Genomic DNA, 23,244 nt, shown 5'->3' with positions numbered 1-23,244 from the left:
ATCTGCACATAGCATGTACAAAAAGGGTTCTTCCCACAAATAGTCAAAGAAGAATTCCTTCTTCTGCTGATATGAAATGTTAGGAGGGATAACATGTGCAGGAAGATAGTTTGCAAAATCAGCATACCAAGGTCACGAATCGACCTGAATGAAGTAGAGCTATTCATCTAGAAATTCCTCTCGGATGGTGCTGATCGTCTCCTCTTCAGAGTCAATCTTATCCAACTGGGAGAGATGATCAGCAGCTAGGTTCTCCGTACCTTTTTTATTTGTATTTTTTTTCTTTTATTTTATCTATTTCTTCCATAATTTTCTTTTTGATAATTTTATTTTCAATTTAATTTTTAGATTAGCAATTAGTTTGTTAGAATTTATTTTTGGTAGTTGTTAATTCTGTTTAGCACAATTAATTGTTGCTTTATTTAATTTATTTTCTTTTAGTTGTTTAATTGAATAATTAATTGCTAAATAGAAAATTGTTGAAATTTTTGAATTTGAGTTTAAATTTCAAATCTGAATTTAAATTTTAATTTTAATTCGAATCTGAATTTGAATTTCAAATTTCGAAATTTCAATTTTAAATTTTGAAAAGAAAAAATAAAAAATAAATAAATAATTCAAATTTAAATTTAAATTTTAGGAAATTAAATTTCAAAATCTGAATTTCAATTTAAACTCCCAAATGATTAAAAAATAAAAAATAAAAAAAATGGTTAATATTTTTCTTGCATTTTCATTCCAAGGGGTGTAATTCCAAGTGAACCTAAGAGGATTCACATTGGTTGAACCATTAGTTTAGGAAACCCTAGGTCAGCCCCTAGGTCGTGTGGTTGATTTTCTTGCATTTTTTTTAAATTTAAAAATTTGAATTTCAAAATCTGAACTTGAATTTAAATTTAAAAAATTTAAGTTTCAAAAACTAAATTTGAATTTAAATTTCAAATTTCAAATAAAAAAACATAAGAAATAAAAAAAGAAAATCAAAAATTTTAAAATTTAAATTTGAGTTTAAATTTCAAAATCTAATTTGAAATTAAAATTCAAAATTTCAATTTCAATTTTCAAAAGAAAAAAAAAAGAAGAAGAGGAAGGGGGTTAAAACAAAATATGAGAAAATGAATTCAATGGCTGGAGTTTGTGGAATGAGAAACTACTTCCAACCTAAGCCACAAATTGATTGGAACCACATGTCTCGACAACTGGACAAGATTAATGGTATGGCCCAAAGACTTGACGAAGTCCTTGCACGTTGTCAACAAAGTGGCCCATACCCAACCTTGTCATCATATCCATCATATTCCATTTGTGCAAAGCCTGGCCTTAAGAACATCAATTCAAGTATTTTCGGCCTTAGAATAGTTAAGATGTGCCTTTTTCATAGTTAAATGCAATGTTGTGGCTTCTAAGGGTCTCTATGCAAATTCTGGGGAAAACTGGAAAGTTTTCATGGCTGAAATGCAGATTTTGGGAAGCTGGTGTGAAGTTCAGCTAAGAGAGGGGGTGTGTTTATGAAAAACTGAAAGCAGGCGGGCACCTCCTAGCTGCTAAACCAAGTTTGGCGCCCCTCCTACTATATTAGCATGCTCCCCACGCCTTAGCAAACCCCAGGGCACCTTTTAACCCATTATTTTCACTCTTAACAAACCCTAGCCACCCCTAACTACTAAATCCTCACCTTCCATCCCTTCTAATCTCCACCATCCATTCTGGGCACTCTCTTCTTAGCATTCTAACCCTAGGAGCCACCTAACTTCTATTCTTCACCATTCAGCCTTTAGCCATTAAATATCAGCCATATATAATATTTGGTGCCTTCTCCTTTTCTTTTCAGCCTTAGGATCACCCTAGAACCACCCTAACCCTTCATTTTGAACCCTAGGGCACCCATATTTTGCTAAAACCGAACTGCCACCCCCCTCTTTCTCTCTAATTCCATTTATATTCACTCTTCTCTATTAAAAGGACCCCAGAGGCCCTGGAGAAGGGGTTGGTCAATTCACCCAAGTAAGAAGGAAGGTTCATCTTGAGAAGTTCAAGGGTAGAGGAAGAGGAGGACGCCCAAGCAAGAGGAGGGGTTCCTACTTGCACTTCGCCAACACCACTACTACCACCTCTGGATTTGAATCCCAACCATATTTTCTTCAGTTTTAGAATTTACTTTATGTTCTTTAATTTCAAATTTAAGTTTTCCTTCCTGCAAATTTATTTTTTTTTAGATTTGATTTATGTTTTATTTCTTTTCTGTAGATCTGAAATTCGACCAGGTAAGATGGAAGGCCTAGCTCGAGAAGTTTGAGGGTCGAAGGAGAGATCTGGAGACTGCTACCTCTGATCAAATTCTCAAACATTTTTATTTCGTCCATTTTATTTATTTGTCTCTGTTATTTATTTTTGTGCACTTGTTATTCTCAGTACTGTTCGAATTTGGTTTTAATGAATTCCATTTTTTTCTTTTTAATTAATTAATTTTATATTTCTGGAACTCCCCTTTGTGTTCTCTCTCCCAGATCTAAGAAAATATTAATTTTTCCCTCGCTTCCCTGTGAATACGGCCCGTTCTCATCACTTTACTGTGTTAGTAGTTGTTTGAGAATCGAAATAAAATTATAAATGTTTAAACTGGTGTTCTGAAGTGTCTAACGATGTGCTTCCGGACACACCACCACTCTACCAGGATTAAACCTAAAATCCCCTCACTTACCCATCTATCAAGCCTGGATTCCATTTTGAGCCCCTTCATTGGTCAAAACACCCACAATGTAGACTCCCAAAATTCCAACACCTCTAATACCATCAGACACTCCCATTATACCCCAAATATCCAATGATATCAACCACCCATATTTCATATCCAAAAATCTCCATTTTACCCTTCAAACGTAAAGATTCCAAATTAACCACTTTCGATGCTCGTCACTCTCAAAATCTTAAATCTCCAACATAGTACATTCCTCGAGACACTCAAACCTTCCCTAAATCTTCATCAACCACTTGATTGACTATCCACCAAATTTCAGATTTGGGAATACCCATTTCATCCCCATTTAGAAAGATTCCAAATTGACTATTCTCGCTGCTCGCTACTCTCACAACTTTAAGTCTCCATCACAACACTTCTCCTAAGACACACAAACCTTACAAAAACATTCATCAACCAACTGATTGACCACCTAGCAAACTTCATACCACAAAATACGCATTTTGCCCTTCATCCAAAAAGATTCCAAACTGACGATCCTCATTGACCGCTACTCTCCAAATCCAATATCTTCATTGAGATGCATTATCTAGGACCTTCAAAACCTACAAGGCCTTCATCAACCTCTCCATTGACCACCCATCCAAATTAAGACATCAAAATGACCATTTTACCTAGTGCTTAAAAAGACTCCAAATAAACCATCCTCGTCACCCATACTTTCCAAATTCAAGATATCCATCGTTATAAATCACCCAATACCTCCACAATCCATCAAAACCTCCCAATCGATGATCTACCTTGTATCAGACCCTAAAATGACCATTTTACCCTTCATTTAAAAAGATTCTAATTAAGCCATCTATGTCACTTAATACTCTCTAAATTCAAGATATCCATCTCCATACATCCTCTAACACCTCAAAACCCCATTAAATCCTCCCGGTCATCGATCTGTTAAACTTCAAACATTAAAATGACAATTTTATCCCTCATCTATAAAGAATCCAAATCGAGGGCTCTCATTGATTACTACTCTCTTATTTCAAGATTTGCATTGTGGAACACCCTCTGATACACCTAAACTACACCATCACCTTCCTAAACACCCAGATAAACCCTCCTCCACTTTTTTAGATCCAAATTACCATTTTACCCTTCCATCAAGAAAAATCCCAACTAAACGGCCCCCGTTGCTCTACAAACTCCAAATCATGATTTCTCACTCTAACACACCCTCTGTGGCCATCAAACCCCATTATCACCATTTTAGAACACCTTAGAACCCCCTTGGAAAATTTCATTAAAGAATTCCCCAGTTTACCCCTTCATCTACAAGGATTCCAATTCATGCGATCTCGATGGTTGAGATGAACTCTAGAATCTTGAGGTTTAATCCTAACCTTTAAATCCTACACATCACACCCCTTAAATTTGCCCTTTCATTGCAAAGACCCCCTGCACAATTTCATTTAAGTCGCTACACATTCTTGGAAATCACTCAGAGCCCCCTAACAACCCTAGATGTAACCGTGGTCGTAAATCTAAGTTCATCACTCTCTTTCCACCCTAGGATCAGCTCAGCCTTTAGAAAACACTCCCCAAAACCCTAATTTCTAAAACCCTAGTATTCCCTCTCAAAATTTTAGTCAAGGCTTCTTGAAATTCAAATTTAAAATTTAAATTTAAATCATTCCCAACTCTATCCATAAATGGGGGAGACAAAGGGGGAGCCTTTTTAAGGAAGGTTGTCCCCAAACATTAAATTTGGTCAAACAAGTAAAGCCAATGAGAGAAAAGAAAAAAAAAGGAAAAAGAAAAATGAGAAAAACCTTAGAGAACCCTCATCCCTTGGATTGGAACAAAGAACATCCTAACCTTCATCCTTTTGTACTCTTAAACCAAACCCTAAAAGAGACTCTAGCAAACCCTAATCCCATTTCATTCTAACCTAACCAAGACCTCTGACCGAATCAAATCTAGTCCTAATCAAACCAAACTAGGAGGCCCACCCCAATTCAATTCATGGAAGAACCAACAAAAAGGAAAAGAAAAAAAAAGATAGAAAAAGCCAAAGCCAAAGGAACCCTAGAGGACTTTTTGGATTCTCAGACACTATTTCCTCTCCCTCACAGAAGACCACCGAACCCTGGCCTCCATCTTCTTCCTCCTCTCACCCTTCAACCTCCATTAACAAACCATCCAAGCACTCTTCTCTTCCACAACCCTAGCAGCCACTGAAGTCTATTCCCCCATCCTCAACGTATCCATCCAACCATTGAACCATCATCTTCCTCCACTCACCCACCATCTTCTATGAAACCCTAACAAAACCAAACTCTTCTCTCCCTCAAGCTCCACAACCGAACTCCACCTTCCTCCTTCTCTCTCACCCACTCCACCATTCTCCTCCATCTCCTATCTCCCTCTCCAACCCCCATTTGATCTCAAACCCTTAAAAAAGGGGGAAGAGAACAACCCATTTTCATGCAAATGAAAGAGGAAGAAGAAAGAAGAAGAAAAGAGGAAGAAGAAGGAAGAAGAGAAGGAGAAGAAGATCTCCTCAGTTTTGGCCGGGTATAGAAAGCCTAACCGAACCTCACCATCTCTACTAACTCTCCTCTCCATCATTCCCAATCTCCATGACCAAACTCCACTAAGAAAATCCTTATCCACCTTCAACCAACAACACCACAGCTGAAATCTCTCTCTCTCTCTCTTTCTTTCTCTTTCTCTCTCTCTCTCTCTCTCTCTCTCTCTCTCTCTCTCTCTCTCTCTCTCATTCTAACCTGAACTAAAATCCCCATTTCCTTTCTCCCCTTGCTCCATCACCTTCTCCCTTAACCTATTTCACACCCAAAGCAAAACCAAAATCCCTCTATCTTCCTTCTCACTCTCCCACCAAAGTCCCCTATCCACCACCATCTCACAATTGAAATCTTGGGGACACCATCTCATTCGGCCAAGAGAAGCCAAGACAAGCCATTCGACTGAGAGAGAAACAAGGACAAAGGTGAAGAGGGTTAGCTATGTGAGGGAGTAAAAAGAAGAAAAAAACCAGATTTTGGCCCAAGCAAGAAAGACCATCAAGCATTTCAGCTCATATCATCCGACACCAGATGTTTGTCAAAAGGACAAAAGAGGTGAGCTCCTCGCCTCATCTTTTTATTTTATTTATATTATTTTTGATAATATCATTTTATAGGCTTTTTAGGTATCCTAGGTAGACTACAATTTCAGCATCATTTTTTCCTTGTAGAGGATATTTTGCAATTATTTTGAGTAGTTTTCATGGTGATTAGATGTAGGAATCTTAGAACATTTTGTTGATCAATTTGAATGAATATCCCTCTTATTGTGTTTATTTTAGCTTAATTTGAATATATTTCAGTGCTGAAATATATTCATTTTAATAGATTTTCAATTCATTATAGTCTAGGGTAAATAAATATGCTTAATGGAGTTATTTGTTTGTTTATTTGTTTATTCTCTTAAATTTTATTAATGTTCTAGGTAGTTTCTCATTTCAGCATGGTTTATTTTGTTGATTGGATGATGTTTGGCATTATTTTTTAGTTAATTTCTTGGTGACTTGGTGTGGAAATCATTAGAACAATTTGTTGATTGTTTAGGATAATATCCTATGTTCTTTTAGTATTTCTTTAAGTAGAATTGGTATCATTGCTGAAATCTCTTCTCTCTCATAGTGTTCAAATTCGGATTTGTCTAGTTAAATGAATAAACATATTGGACCTTTTTTATTTGAATGTTAGAATACATGTTTAATGGTATTTTGGCTCTATGTTAAACTCTAGTTCAAATTAGTTTTTCTGCCTTGTTTATTGGTTTGTTTTGTCTCTTTGTTTTTTGTTTTAAATCTTAATTGTAGATTGTGTTTAGTGGGCCCTAAGTGAGGGGTTCATATGGGATTGATTCTCTTGTGCTTTGATTTCTCTCATTAGCCTAATAGGAATTAGGGGAACCTTGGATAAGGAAGGAGGATGCATATAGTTGCCTAATCCTTTGCTCCTTTAAGGGTTTCCCTCACCCAAAAAGAGAATGAGAGGGTTGAATCACTTGGGGAACAAGTTCACTATGACTATTCTCTTTGATGGGCAAGGTTGCTAGATATCTTGTAGATTTTGTTTTCTTTTGTTCTTAATCTTTCTTTACTAAATTAAGGGAATGGTACTACATGTTGAGTATGAGAGAGGGATGCCTAACACCTTCCCTTTCTCCCCGAAAAAAGTACCTAGAATAGCCTCTTTTGGGGATCACGTGAGAATCTTGTTTGTTTCTTGAACTTAGAAGGCCCATCACTCCCATGTTCCTTGTATTGATGGGTGGCAACTCCATACCATTTCAGCCATGGAGTGAACCCCAAACTTAGTTGGGATGCTCGCACCAACAAACCTCTGAGGCAAGTGTTGTAGAAGCCAGAGGTGTCAGGGAGATTAACAAAGTGGGTTATTGAGCTCAACAAGTACAATATTGAATTTGAGTCACGTCCGGCAATAAAGGCATGGGTCCTACCTGACTTCATTGCCGAGTGCACATTCAGCAAGTCGATCCCTGAAGATGGAGGACCTATCAATGCTTCAAAGGCTTCAACCACCACAACACCTATCTCGACCTACGATGAAGAGCCTTGGATCCTCCACGTGGATGATTCATCTAATTAGAGAGGAACTGGAGCCGGACTGATCCTCTATGGATCGAGCAAGTTCAGACTAGAGTATGCCCTCTAATTCGTATTCCGAGCATCAAACAATGGAGCAGAATATGAGCACTTGTAATCGGAATGTCACTATCTAAGAAGGTTGGCACAAAGCATCTCATTATTTGCAGTTAGTCATCAACCAAGTGAATGGGCAATACGAGGCCCATGAGCCTGCCATGTTGGCTTACATAGCCAAGGTTAGAAAGCTCCTCCAGTGTTTCCGCTCTTGGTATATCCAGCAAATTTCGAGGTTCGAGAACATCAAGGCCAATGTGCTTTTTGAGCTGGCTGATGAGACAGACACAACTAAGAGAACCATATACATCAAAGACATGCCACGACCGAGCATAGAAAGAGTAGAAGAAGAAGCTGCTCCTATTATGGACGTAGAACTGAGCTAGATAGATTCCTTCATTGACTATTTGTGCCATGGGACCCTTCCTACAGACCATAATAAGACGCAAAGGGTAGAGCAGCAATCCGCTCATTATGTAATCGTTGGTGAGTAGCTATATCGCAAGTCATTCACGCTCCCCTACCTGTGTTGCTTACGTCTAATGGAGGCCGACCAAGTGTTATGGGAGATCTACGAAGGACACTTGGGGGGCAAGGTGCTAGCTCAAAAATCCCTACAACAAGGGTATTATTGATCCACAATTAAGGCGAGCACAATAGAATTGGTCTAGAAGTGTGATAAGTGTCAGCGGCATGCTAACATACCACATCGGCCCACAACCAACCTGAGCTACTTGACCAGCCTGTGGCCATTCGCATAGTGGGGGGTAGACATACTCAGTCCCTTCCCACCGACAACCGGGCAGGGAAGGTTCTTCGTGGTCGCGGTGGATTATTTCACCAAGTGGGTGGAAGTCGAGCCGTTGGTGTCCATCACAACTCGTAACGTTTAGAACTTCTTTTAGAGGAACATCGTGTGCTGCTTCGGACTCCCTATGGTGTTAATATCATACAATGGGGAGCAATTCGAAGATATCAAGTTCCAAAACTAGTGCATTGAGATGGGCATTCAGTAGAACTTCACCACAGTATCTCACCCCCAGGCGAACAGCTAAGCCGAGATCATCATCCCTACAGAGATCGAAGTGTTGACCTTGTGTTCCAAGGTGTACAAAGAGGAGGCAAATGAGGATGAGCTGTGGACCAACCTGAACTTGGTAGAAAAGGTTTGCGACCTAGTGTACATACGGACCACATGTACATATGGACCACAGCGTACCTTCAATGAGTAGCTTGGTATTACAACACCCGAATTAAGAGGCACCAATTCTGAGTTCGTGACTTGGTACTCAAGAAGGTTATGGTACGTAAGCCCGGTTAAGGAAAGCTGGGCCCAAACTAGGAAGGCCCCTATAGAGTATACAGGGTGATAGGTAAAGGAACGTACGAGCTCAAAACTTAGGAAGGGAGGCAAGTACCCCGAGCTTGGAACGTTGACAACTTGAAGAAGTATTGCTTATAAAGAATTTGTAGTTGTAGACACCCCATTTTTTAGCTATTCAGTCTTTTTGTAGCACTTTGAGCTTCAAACATGCTTCAGCTAACTTCTCAGCTGACTCAGAGGTATTTTTTAAATTTTACAAAAGTTGGAGCCTCAAGGATCCAATACCATATGCACATAGAGCCTAGAAACCCAAACCCAATTACACCAAGGTCACCCAAATCTAATACTGTTTACCCCTTCATCCTAAGACCCGAAGCCAAAACCGTTTTCGATCGTCAGATTGGAGTCATTTTGATCCTGAACCTCATTTCACATTAAATCCAAAATCCGAGACAATAGGCACATAGAGACCAAAAATCCAAATCCAACGACACCAAGATCAGCCGAGTCCGACACCATTTACCCCATCATCCTAAGACCCAAAGCTGGAACCGATTCTAGTCGTTTGATCGGAGTCATTTCGATCCTAAACCCCATTTCATGCCAAATCAGAAATCCAAAACTATAGGTATATAGAGCCCAAAAATACAAGTCCGACAACAGCAAGATCACCCAAATCCGACATTGTTTACCCCTTCATCTCAATACCCGAAGCCAGAACTGATTTTGATCGTTCAAGTGGGATCATCTTTGATCCTGAACCCTATGCCACATGAAATCTGAAATCCAACCTTTCATATGGATGGAACTCAAAATTTCGAGTCCAACGGTACCAAGATCGTCCAATTCTGACACCATTAGCCCCTCCATCTTGAGACCCAAAGCTAGATTTGATCTAAGCCCTCCATTTGTAATCCCCTTCACTACAACTTCGAGCCTAGGGAATACCACGACCAAAAGTTCCTCTCAGCCTCTAGAAACATTTTAAAAATCTAAGATTTAACCAGCTAGAGCCTCGATCAATAAAGCCAATCACCTAAACTTGGAATGTCTAATTTAGGTAAATTAGAGAAATGTTCCACTCTTTGTCTTGATTGATTGAGAGAATTTCTCCCAAAGCTGATTTGACAGCCCATTCTCTCTCCCTCCAAAACCCCTTTAAACCTCAGCCATTGACCTCCCTTGTCTCCCATCTCAGCTCTCTATTCCCCTCTCAAAAAGTCTGTAAATATCACCCCTTTCTCACATTCTATACACACAACGATGCCTAGAGAGATAATCTTACACTCACTAGTATAGAGAATACCCCCTTCACATCCCAAGCAGCCCCAAGCTTCCCTAACCCATGTCATATACTATTTCTCCACTATCTTTCACGTCCCTAGAGTCTCCCCATATCAGTATTACAGTCTAAGAACTCCCCAAGTCATGCATACATCCAAGAGAAGAAGGTGAAAGCATTCTAGAAGTAAAAACTATGCAACAGAAATGATACTCAATCCAGTAGTGTTTCTATACATCTTGGGCTATATAACCAACATCTTTGACCTCCCAAATGACTGGGAATTCATCTTCAACTCAAAGAGTTTCACAAGGTTTTCAAAGGCCTCATGAAAAAGCATAGCAAGGGCAATTATGAAGGTTATGTTCCTGATAGAAAAACTGGTGAAAGGTGATTCCTACTTCATGACTCACAAGGTTTGATGTTCTTTTTCTCTTCTTCTATTGTAGGCTTGCAATTTCCATTCTGTCTTAGTTATTCTTTGTTTTTCTCAAAGTAGTTAAAAGAAGGATTAACATTCCGGAGCGATGATCCCATTTCTCTTTTTGTGATAATCATCTAACTTTCTTAATTGGAATCACTTCTTGTTTTAAGAATTTCTAAGTTCAGCCTCAACGATGGGTGGATTAGAATAGCTAGAATCGTTGGATTCGATCATCTCATGTAGTAAGTTTTTTCTTAATTGCATTTGGCATTCTCTACTCAATTAAATTTGTCACAACTTTTACTTTCATACACTTCTGAAAATCTCATGTAGTAAGTTTTTTTTTCTAGTTTGCTTTACCCTAGCATTCTCTCACACCATCTTTTCCCATTAATATATAATACGAGTCATTATTTAACTTAGTTTCCGTAGCAGTTTTTTTAGTCCAAGTCATTCACTTATTTGACTATTTGATTTAGTTTTACATCTCCATTCAGTAGAAAGCATTTTATTAGAAACTATTAATAGGAAGTTGTGTCATCATGGTAGGTCAATATTTTCATGGATGGCCTAGTTCATCAATTTATGTGCGCAATCTTTAGGACCAAACAGCTAGACCCCACACATATCACTAGAGGTGTCAATTGGACAGATTTGGTCCAACCCGATCCAATCCAATGTGAGTCTACTTATAAATGGACTGGTCCCAATCCAATCCAAATCCAATACAAACCAAATCCATTCTAATCCATTAAAATGTAAATGGATTGGATTGGATCCAATCTAAACCGAATGAAATATCAAAAATTATATAAAAGCACTTTTGTAAAAGTACTTTGATAAAAATATTTTCGTAAAAAATACTTTATTGAACGTACTTTAGAAAAGTGTATTTGTAAAAGTACTATTAAAAAAGTACTTTTATAAAAGCACTTTTGTAAAAGCACTTTTCAAAAAGTACTTCCATAGACTTTTATAAAAGTACTTTTGTAGAAGTGATTTTGTAAAAGTACTTTCATAATAGTGCTTTCGTAAAAGTACTTTTACTTTTGTAAAAGTAATTTCATAAAAGTATTCTTGTAAAAGTGCTTTCATAAAAGTTCTTTAATAAAAGTGATTTTCTAAAAGTGCATCCACAAAAATGCTTTCGTAAAAGTGCTTTTATAAAAGTACTTCTATAAAAGTGCTTTCATAAAAGTACTTCCACAAAGGTTTTTTTTGGAAAAGTACTTTTAATAAAAGTGCTTTCATAAAAGCACTTCCGTAAAAGTACTTTTGTAAAAGTTCTTTTATTAAAGTAATTTTGTAAAAGTGCTTTTATAAAACTTCTGTAAAAGTGCTTTCATAAAACTACTTTTGTAAAAGTATTTTTATAAAAGTGCTTTTGTAAAAATATTTTTCATAAAAGTACTTTTATAAAAGTGCTTTTATAAAAATATTTTCATAAAAGTGCTTTTGTAAAAGTGATTTTATGTTGTTTTCAGTTTTGATTGATTTCAAATTGGACAAGGGTTTGGCCTCATGATCAGATTATTGGAAATTTGGTTTAGGTCTAATTCAAACCAATAAGAATATGGACCAATTTGTTTTGGATTGGCCCAATCCAATAATTATAATAGACAGTCTGAATCCGATTTGATAAGGTTTGGATCGGATTGGATCCAAACTAAAACCGGTCAACTGACACCCTTGCATATCACACATGGTTAGTGTTAGTTCTCCCTCGTTAGTTGTCCCCACAAAGCTTCTAATAATTCTCCATTGTTAGATTAATCTTCTTTTATGGAATTCTGTTTAGAGTCTTGATCTATAGGATATTCATCATGCAATCTCTTCAGTTTTTTTTCTTCTTTTTTTTTCTATTTTGATGTATTTACGATAAATAGCATGCAACCATTCTCATATCTCATTTTACCTACACTCATCATTCTAGGTCTGTATTAATTTTGTTATCTTTAGCCTTTAATTTTCAATAGGTCAATTTATTTCCGGTTCAATGTTTAACTAATCTATTTGTAATTACCTCTTAAGTAGTTATTTAATCTTTAGTTTTCGGCTTTAGGTTATTTAGATATTTTCTTTCATTGAGTGTTTGATTAATAATTATTTCAAGCCCAAAATTATGAAAATTTCCTTGGAACTTTGGTAAAGTAGAGGCCGGTTTAACCGGGCGAGTGTGGAGTGCCTAACACCTTTCCACACCGTACCTTGGTCCCCGAACCCAAAGAATCTCATCCCCATTGGGCAACGAGTCACCAACAAAACAAAAATAATGTTTTTCTTGAAAAATCCTAGGTTTTCCAAAATTCCCTTTTTCCAAAAATTTAGGTGGCGACTCCAAAGTCCATACCCAAATTCGTCCCCCCTCTGGGTCGGGTAGCCACAAATGGTGACTCCACTAGGGAATCTCTAAGAGGGCCTAACTTGAAACACCGAGTTCCAAGGATTATTTTTTAACTTTTGGGCTTCACTTGGGCTACACACACTTCACATTGCATTCTTCTACACACCCAAGTCATAGAATTTTTTTCTTCATTTACATGTCATTCGTCTCTTCTTGCTTTGTTTTGTCCGAGCTAAAGTAATTGAACTGGACTATAGTAGGTCCATACAGGTACTCTTCTCCTTTCTTTCTAGTTAAGTCTACACCCTAAGAGTCACACCATGACTCATTGGAAAAGAATTGGTAGGAGGTTAACTAGGGTAGAAGAAACAGAGAACCTGAATCTTGTAACTGATCCAGAGGTGGCCCCAACATCCCCTAGGACCTTGAGAGCAGACCGATGGTTGAACCAGTACCTATGACCCACAACTCGAGTACCGAAGAAACCACTCCCACCAACCAAAGTCAAGGGATGGATTTTACCCAATTCTTAAGGGCCATGGAGCAACTCCACCAGAAACAAATAAACCAAATAGAATATTCCATTCTAAAATGAGTCAGCTTCAGGCAAAAGACCAAGCCCAACCCTCATCTGGCCAAACCCTATCATCCAATAGGCAAATACTTGAGCCAGCAAACCCATCAACCCAGAGCCCAATCTTGATGACCCACTCGTCTATTTCAAACCCATTAAGCCAAGGGCAAGTTCCCCACCATTTGCAGGGAACACAAGATCAAAACCAACACGCTCAAGTTAACCCAATAACCACCACTCTGAGAGAAACCACTTCACCCTCGGTTCCCTCCCCGCAATCATGCAAACACCAGAACCAGCCCAACCCAATCCCTCCATCTCTAGCCTAGGGAAAAGTTTGCAAGCCCAAACCCTTTGGACCTCATCTACACCTATCCCTACACCATCACCACCAAAAAGTACCTACTTACATCTGACTGGATCTCAGGGGCACTCTCATCATATTCAAGCATCATGTGTTCCTCAAGCCCAAGACCCCAACTCATATTCGGCTCGCTCTCAGGGACCTTCTCATCAGGTTCAGACCCAAGCACAACCCTCGACCTCTACTCTAGTCCAAACCCAAATGCAAGAGGCAACACCAGTGCCTCCGGCCCAAAGTATGATGGACCAAAGATTGGCCCGGATAGAACAGGGCCTTAGTAAGTTGCAACACAATCCTTTGGAGTTGGATGACTTGGACTTAATCATAGGCCATAGACTTCCCCCAGGATTTAAGTGGCCTGAAATTGACCGTTATGATGGGACAGGTTGTCCCCAAGCCCATGTGAGGATGTATGAGCAAACTCTAAGACCAATGGGCCTGATTGATGAACTACTAGTCCAAATGTTTTCAAGAAGCCTAACTGGACCAAGTTTTACCTAGCTAATGAATACAGATCCAAGCGCAGTTAGTACTTGGCCAAATCTAGTTAATGCCTTCATCACACACTACTCAAATAATGCAAGCATTCAATTGTCCAGGTGAAAACTAGATTTGATCAAGCAGCGTTCTGATGAATCATTTACATAATTTATTTTTAGGTGGAGCGCCTAAGCAGTCCAAGTGCTAAAAAGGCCAAGTGAAGAAGATCAAATTACTATGGTTTTGAAGAGTCTCAATACTATACACTCAAGTAGACTGACACTGACCCATCATCCTACCTTCCACTCATTAGTTTGTGTTGACTGTCAAATCGAAGACTCATTGGCAGCTGGTACAACAATCCCACTTGTTCCCTCTGCAAACAAGATCGGTATTGCACCCGCTAGCGGCAAGAGGCCCATAGGGGTCGGATCTTCCAAGCCAAAGGTCAACCAACTTTCAACCAATTACAGGACTCAAACAACAATGAATAATTCAAAAAAAAGCATCAAATTATGAGAGTAAACTAGAACAGGTTCAATATAGCCAGAACAATCAACCCGAATAGTACAGGAGTCAATACCCCTGAAGACCAGATAGAGAATATATTGACTTGGGTAGACCCATTAGCCAACTACTCCTGGGCCTACTTGAGATGAGCCTTTTCACTCCCTTAGCACCTAGGCCCCCTCCAGATCCTCTACCATCTTGGTTTAACAAAAATGTTGTTTGTGAATTTCACCAGGGACTGGGTCATTGGACCAACAATTGTTGTGCACTAAAGAATGCCATACAAGACTTGATCGAAAAGTAGCATATTACTATCCCGGGTTCAAGCAATCAACAACAGTTGAATATCGTTATGAACCCATTGCCTAAGCATCATGTTGGCACTTTACAAGCCAAGGCAGATGGCCCAACCATTGATCCAACAAAGCTCATCAGACCAATTCAACTAGTAAATTTCATACCAATTGTCTTGGCATCATCAGAGGTGTTAGACCCCACATCACTAATCAAACTAATCAAGGAAGAAAAGAAGCCGATGGAATCAAGAGATATAGCTATAGTTTATCAGCAAATGGGACCAACCTTTGACCCAACAAAATTCATCTCCAAGATCTAACCTGAGGAAAATGTGAATGTGGTCCTCCCAATTGTCAACGAAGCCTTCTTCTATGTTATGGCTTCAGTCACATTTGATGAGCTAGTTAGAGACACGAAAGATGAAGAGGGACCCATATTTCCTTTAGAGTCTAAGCCTGACAAATGAGATGGGATTGATGAATGTGTTCAAGATTTATTCCGAACGCCAGAGTATCATGCAGTCCCTTATGACTACCAAAATGTTCTTGACGAATCAACAAAACACCCATCCCAGCTTGTGACTCTTGAAGTAGTACAAATGAGCCAACAAAGTCAAGAAAAAGTCAGCCATCCTGTGTCATTAGAAGACATAATTAAGGCATGACAACAGAACAGGACCCCAGGAATTAGCTATCCGGTGCCGTTGGAAGATATCCTCCAAAAGGGACAAAAGAGCCAATCAAATCAAGACCAACAAGAAGGGCTAGCTGAGGTAACGCATATGACAAGAAGTGGCAAGCATTTTAAACCCCCTCAGTTAGAATCACAACACCTGGCCAACGATGCCACCAATAGTACAACCAGCAAAACCATCTGCACCAACACAAGAAACAGCTAACAGGAGCATGGGCCAAACAGAAGTCAAGGTCAACTCAAGCAGGCTAGACGGAGATGTGGTAAAGTAGCTAAAGAGAACCCTAGCTAGCATCTCAATTTGGAGATTATTAATGACCTCTTCTAACCATAGAAAGGTAGTGACGGACCTCCTCAGCCAAGCGCATGCCCCAAATGGCATAAGCCCTCAAGACTTGGCCCATACCATTGCAAGCTTAGGTCAAACCCGTGCCATCACCTTCACAGACCAAGACTTGCCAAAGGAAGGGGTTTAACCACACAATGGGGCAGGGTTGAATGCCTGTCCCCATGTGCTTGATAGACAATGGGGCAGGGTTGAATGCCTGTCCACTTCGGACCGCTCAATATTTGGGTCTAGAAGACGATCTCCATCCTTCTAGAGTTATAGTCAAAGACTTTGACAGTCATGAAACAAAAGTAGAAGGGGAGGTCACTATCAACCTTACCATAGGTCCAGTCTAGTTTTGGGTGACATTTGTGGTTATCGATGCACTTGCAAATTTTAACCTCCTACTCAGAAAGCCATGGCTACATTCAACTAGGGCAGTACCATTATCTTTCCATCAAAGGGTTAAGTTCTACCATGGTGATGACATTGTTAGCATCCTTGGAGATTCAGAATTACACTCTGGAATCCATGCCACCATAGAGCGGGTTGCCACTGTTAGGAGAGTACAATTGAAAAACCTTGAGGGTGAAAACATTACCCTTTTACTAAGGTCCGCTAACATCATGGTAGTATGAATATTGAGATCTATGGGGTATGTGACAGGGCTAGGACTAGGCAAAGAACAATAAGGAATTATTGAGCTGGTCTCAATACCACAACCCAAAGGAAGGTTTGGGCTAGGGCATAAACCTACATAGGTTGAACTGAAGGCGGCCTGATTAAGGGAACCCCTACCAATGACACCCTATACCTTGGACCTAAATGGCTGCTTCGTTAAGGTAGGGGGGAAAACCAGCTAATCTTCCAACCCAAGGACTATAACCACTAGGTGGAAAAATGAGAGATTTCAAGAAGAAGAGTTTGACCATTACAAGCAGGAAATCCAATTGATTGAGTTTGTAGAGGAAGACCTTCAAAGCCTAACCCCTGGGTCAATCGAAACAGTCCATGACCCCTTCCAACTTGATGATTCTAACCTTTCGGTGTGGCTTATCTATTCCATGAACCAAATGGTGAAGCACAGCCTGATGCAACCCAATTATTGACAACTAGGGACCTTGGACTTTTCCAACCAGCTGAAATCAGGCATCGCATGAATATAGTAGCTGCCTTTGAAATTGAGTCATCTCCGCAGTGGTATCATGTCCGAAAGATTGGGGAAAATGAAGAGGCATGTATTACTCCTATCCCTCTAGGTGGTTGGGTTAGCTTGAACCTCAGACCATCGCTAATGTATGGCCCAACACATGATGATGAAGAATGGATTGGAATTGACCCAATGCAAACAACGAACCTCTTCGGACAAGGCTGCTTATACATTAATCAAGAAAAAAAAATAGGTTTTTTGCATGACTCATTATGTTGGCTTGAACCTTGGAGAGGCACTACCTATTTTTGTGACTTCAAACCCTCACACCTTGGATGTAGACTCCTATCGATGCCTCTAGAGATTTCTCATAGACATTGAGGAGGATGAGTCGTGGAATGATTGGGATACAAAATATATGGATGAAACTGAAGGGAAAAGGTTAGAAGAGAGCATTCATGGACCCCTAAAGCAAGTCCAAGAAGGACCCCAGGTTGAGCTAGGCACTCCTACATCGAAACACATTGAAATAGAGCCCACCGAGGAGGCAAGACCCACAATGGTCATCCCAATTCTAGCAAGCCTGCAATCTAACATGTCGCTTTCACCTTGCAGTAGTATGGGCAGAAACTTCGCATCCTCAAGTATGCACCCTCCATCTTATCATCCTGGGGATGGGACCATATCAGGTCTGAATGGAAATTGGGTTAAATCCCGTGTTTGCACTATCATGGCTCTAATTCATAGTGAGCGAGACATAGACCCAACCCTCTGCATCCGATTGGCGATAGGTCCAAACTATAATTGGGAGACCAGTCCTAGGGTCATTTGGCCCACCATGAGGCCCATTAGTGTCTTGAAAAAAAAAGTTCGTTAACCTCCCCATATCGGAGGCTTTTGACATTGCATCAAGTAGCATCACACCATCTAGCATTGCATCACCATTTCAAAAATCCAAAAAAAATCAAATATTCTTTAAAATCCAAAAAATCAAATATTTTTCAAAATCCAAAAAAAAACAAATATTTTTCAAAATCCAAAAAAAATTATATATTTTCCAAAACTCAAAAAAGCAAAAAAAAAATCAAAAATCACAAAAAAATAAAAAAAAGCATCCAAAATTGTTTTGAAAATTCTAAAAGTTTTAAACCAACTTTGCTTTCTAACCCCGAGAATGGTCCAAGTGATGAGCATAGGGATACTTCGGAAGGGCTAGCAAAATCATTTGAAAGGCACGATGATAGGACCCATCCAAGAGAAGATGAGACTGAGACTATTAACTTAGGCACTGAGGATGATCCATAGATGGTCAAGATAGGCACTACCCTGAGTCTCAAAGAAAGAAAAGCTATGATCATGTTGTTAAAGGAATTTGATGAAATATTCGCTTGGTCTTACAAAGACATGCTTGGCCATAGTTTAGATATAGTGTACATAAGTTGTCCATCATAGAGGGATCAAAACCAGTGAAGCAAAAGCTTAGAAGACTCAAGCCAAAATGGGCTTTAAAAATCAAAGAAGAAATTGACAAGCAATGTGATGCTGGCTTTCTCCTAGTTTTGCGTTACCCTGAGTGGTTAGCAAATATAGTGCCAATGCCCAAGAAAGATGGAAAAGTTAGAATGTGCATAGACTACAAAAATTTGAACCAGGCCAGCCCAAAAAATGATTTTTGACTCTCTCATGGCTGGCCTAGTTCATCAATTTATTGTGTGCATTCTTTAGGACCAAATAGCTAGACCCCACACATATCACACATGGTTAGTGTTAGTTCTCCCTCGGTAGTTGTCCCCACAAAGCCTCTAATAATTCTCCATTGTTAGATTAATCTTCTTTTATGGAATTCTGCTTAGAGTCTTGATCTATAGGATATTTATCATGAAATCTCTTTAGTTTTTTTTCTTCTTTTTTTTCTATTTTCATGTATTTACGATAAATAGCATGCAACCATTCTCATATCTCATTTTACCTACACTCATCATTCTAGGTTTGTATTAATTTTGTTATCTTTAGCCTTTAATTTTCAATACGTTAGTTTATTTTTGGTTCGATGCTTAACTAATTTTTTCTAATTACCTCTTGAGTAGTTATTTAATATTTAGTTTTTGGCTTTAGGTTACTCTGATATTTTCTTTCATTGAATGTTTGGTTAATAATCATTTCAGCCCAAGATTATGAAAATTTCCTTGGAACTTTGGTAAAGTAGAGGCCGGTTTAACCTGGCAAGTGTGGGGTGCCTAACACCTTCCCACACTGTACCTTGGTCCCCGGACCAAAAGAATCTCTTCCTCATTGGGCAACGAGTCGCCAAGAAAACAAAATTAACATTTTTCTTGAAAAAATCTCGGGTTTTCCTAAATTCCCATTTTCCAAAAATTTAGGTGGTGACTCCAAACTCCATACCCAAATCTGTCCCCCCTCCATGCCTGCTACGATGACTTGGTCAAGCTGATTTACGCTATAAGCACTTCGTCTAGAAAATCAAAAAGGAGAATCCAAATCGCTTTCAGCTCTAAGGCCCCCTTAAGCCGACCTCGAAGTGCATCGGCACCAAACGCTTATCAGCTTGGCAACATTTTGACTTAGCTGAAATTCCAACAAGTTAGTTCACTTTCAAGCACCTTAGCATGTGTGAACCTCGTCACCTCGACTTGCATTTTTACACTTATCCTATTTTCTAAAATGGAAAATAAAAGGTACGAAGGGGCACAATGTAAACAAAAGGAACAACTTCATTGATTGCAAAGGAAAGTACATCGCTATTTAAAAAAAATGATAGGAAAAAGCTGAGCTCGGAGGATCAGCATACATAGCATGTACGAAAGGGAGTGGATCCAAGAAAAGAGGTAGCCTACACTTTGTCTCCGGTGTAACGTTCCCCAACACCCTCCTTGACCTCGTCCTCGCCCATCTCGTCCAATGTGTCAGGCTCAACATCTATCCAGTCACTCACCTCGTCCAAGACCAACCTAATGGATATGTGACCAAAGTTGAAATTGGGATATAGAGACCAGAGGTAATGACAACACAATCTGAAATCCCTTCCAAAGGGCTGGCATAGCAAATTTAGACTTTTCTTGCTTAAATTCCGACGAATAACAAAACTCCTCGACGCTGACCTACTTTGCTTGTTGGATTTCCTCGGTGTGCTTGCTTTGCCTTTCCTCAAGTTGTCGAGCTTGCTCTTCCACCTCGGCCATCAGGTTGGCGACGTTGTTGTTTGCCTCCTCCAGCTAGCATGTCAAGTTGGTTGATGCATTGAGGAATCACCGACGATCTTCCTGAGCTTTGAGTTGTGCACTCCAACTGAGATTGAAGAGACTCAATTTGAGTTATCATCCTTGTAGCGTTCTGCTCCAAGGAGATGGCATGATTATACAAAGTCCAACCCATAAAGTTCGCCTACAAGGAACAATAGTTAGAAAGAAGTGTATACACAAGCGAGCTCTTGAAGAGTGGAAACACATACCGATAGCACATCCCAGATCATAGACGCACCAAGGTTGGTGGTACTCTATTGGTTGTAGTACCTCGTGTCATCAGGGAGAAGGATGTTGCCACTAACTTCAAAAGTGACGCAAGGATCCAAAATCCGATCGACAATGGTAATATTCCAGCTCGAAATGTAGACGGGCCCATGCAAATTAGACCCTTTAGGGATGGAATCGGGAGGGTATGTAAGATGCCCCCGGCAGAGCGAACTGGTCCGGCATGGTAGTGGGGTCAACAAACGTTGGATTGGTGCCCTCACCATTGATGTCCACCATGTCAGGCTCCCTAGCCAACGGCCTCCTCTCTAGCATTTCTTGCTCCGTCTCTGATGCATAAGTAGATTCAATAGCTCTCTTCTTCTTCTTCTTCTTCTTCAGAGCTCTCCTTGTTGTAGTTAGAATGGATGTGGTACTCATGTCTGTCAAGCAGCAAAAAAGAGATTTGGTCAGATCAGAAAACCATAATAGATCGACATAACAAAGTACTATGCAGGCGACCTACCCCGTGGGACTTAGACAGGCCTAAATGAGCATTGGTTTGGCTAGAAACTCGTCAGCCAAGGATTGTCGTTCTACAAGGAACCTAATCTCGTCAGCCAACTCCTCATTAAACTTAACATCTGGGACCCACTAGTCAACCACCTTCCTAGGATAGGAAGAAATACCTTGACTTCCAGTTCGCCACCTTCAAAGGGAAGCCACCCAAGAGCTTAAAACCAGGTCGATAACTCAAGTAAAAGCAATAGGGCTCTCGGTGCATCTTCTTTATTTGATAGAGCCCCATAAAGATATCTATTGTAAGCTCAAAATCGAGGTGGAAGCAGATGGAGATCATCCCCACTAGCATCCTAATTGAGTTCGGGTGAAGCTGTCCTAAGGAGATGCCACAGTGAGAAAGCACCTTGCAAATAAAGGGATGAAGTGGAAAGCGGAGTTTGGCGATAAGTGCTTCTTCGAAGACGTAGATTTAGTTCGGCCATGGCTCCAAGGGTATTGACCCTCACTGGGCTAGATATAATCACAAGAGTTAGGTATTTGGAAGGTCATCACTAAGGCAACTATCTCCTCCCCACTCAATTCGCTGGGTCCGAATTTTGACATAGTCCTAGGATGTTGAGAGGTTGAGGCCCCTCTTTGAGATCCTCGTCGCTCTTGAGCTGAAGCTCCACCTCGTGTCAAGCATCTTGGGGACACTCCCTCTCTAACCCACTGGACATAGCTTGAAGTTGAGGAAGACTCACCGAAGATTGGAAAAATGAAGACCAACCTCGCCTATAGAAAACCGGTTTCATCCGCAAGCTCTTTGACCTCTTGTTCTGCAACCATCCAGAAAATTACAAGGCAATGCGAATGGGACCCATCAAGGGGCCCCCTATTTATAGTGAAGGGATGTGGCAACCAACGATAGCAATGCACTTCATCTAACAATCCAGAAAAGGAGCATGCCACTTCAGTACCCAACGACAATTTCAAAATTTGAACTTGTGCACTCAATTTGAAATTTAAATCTACCTTACGCGCTAATATGCTCCCAAGACCAGTTGGGCAAGTTAGACTGTGCTCACGGAGGACCGACCATAACAGTTATTCTGGGCCAAGGATATGTGACAAGGTACTCCCTTCGCCGAACCGACCTCGACTCGAGAGTGGGGGGCAATTGATGGGGGTGATTTGGCCCTCTAGTGACATCACGACATGTGGCACCACGAAATTGTCAAATGACATCTCAGCTCCACATAAGCAAACTTTGGATCAAGCACTATGGACACCTCGCACTCGTCTCGACCTCCTTGGCCCCACCTCGGTAGGCCGACCTATGGATAACTTGAAAGGTATCAGGTCGACATAAGAGGCGGTTTGACCAAGGCTTAGTTGGCGACTTGTACGATGCGATGGGTGACCTCCTTCTCGAGTAGGTTATCATACCCGACTCCCCTGGGATCATGATGCCACGTCAACAGAGCTAACTCCCATCCTACCTGTTTTGGAAGCAACTAGATAAACATTATTACTTTATGTGGAATCTGTTTCTAGGCATGAAACCACCTTCGAACCAAATGAGGCAGTTATCTTGGACATGCTACGTGAAGCCCACAACAAGCTATGCCTATAAAGGCGTCTCATTCTTCAAGAAAGGTATACATGATTTAACTCTCAATCATACTAGCTCTCTAAATACACCTCGCTAACTTAAGCATCAGAGTGTCCAACCTGAACACTTTGACTTCTCTCTTTGTGTCTGAGCTATTCACTAGCAGGGAGCACCAGATCGCACACCATCAATTATAAATAATAAAAATAGTAATTACTGAAAACAAGTTTTCAAAAATAAATTTTAAAATATAATATGTAAATAATAAAAGTGAAGTGAATTTGAAATACATTATTTTTTTTCCAAAAGAAATATATGCTCACTCACATTAATTAGAAATTTAAAATATTACTATTGATTTATATTAATTTATAATTTTCTATTTCCTTTTTTAATCCGGTCGGATTTTCCCGTGCATCACACGAGCCCGCTAGTTTCTATTGGAAAATCTTCCGACT

This window comes from Nelumbo nucifera, chromosome 7 (assembly GCF_055504915.1).
Source record: "Nelumbo nucifera cultivar China Antique chromosome 7, China Antique-T2T, whole genome shotgun sequence".
Taxonomy (NCBI): Eukaryota; Viridiplantae; Streptophyta; class Magnoliopsida; order Proteales; family Nelumbonaceae; genus Nelumbo; species Nelumbo nucifera.
Note: the sequence above shows the minus strand (reverse complement) of the source record.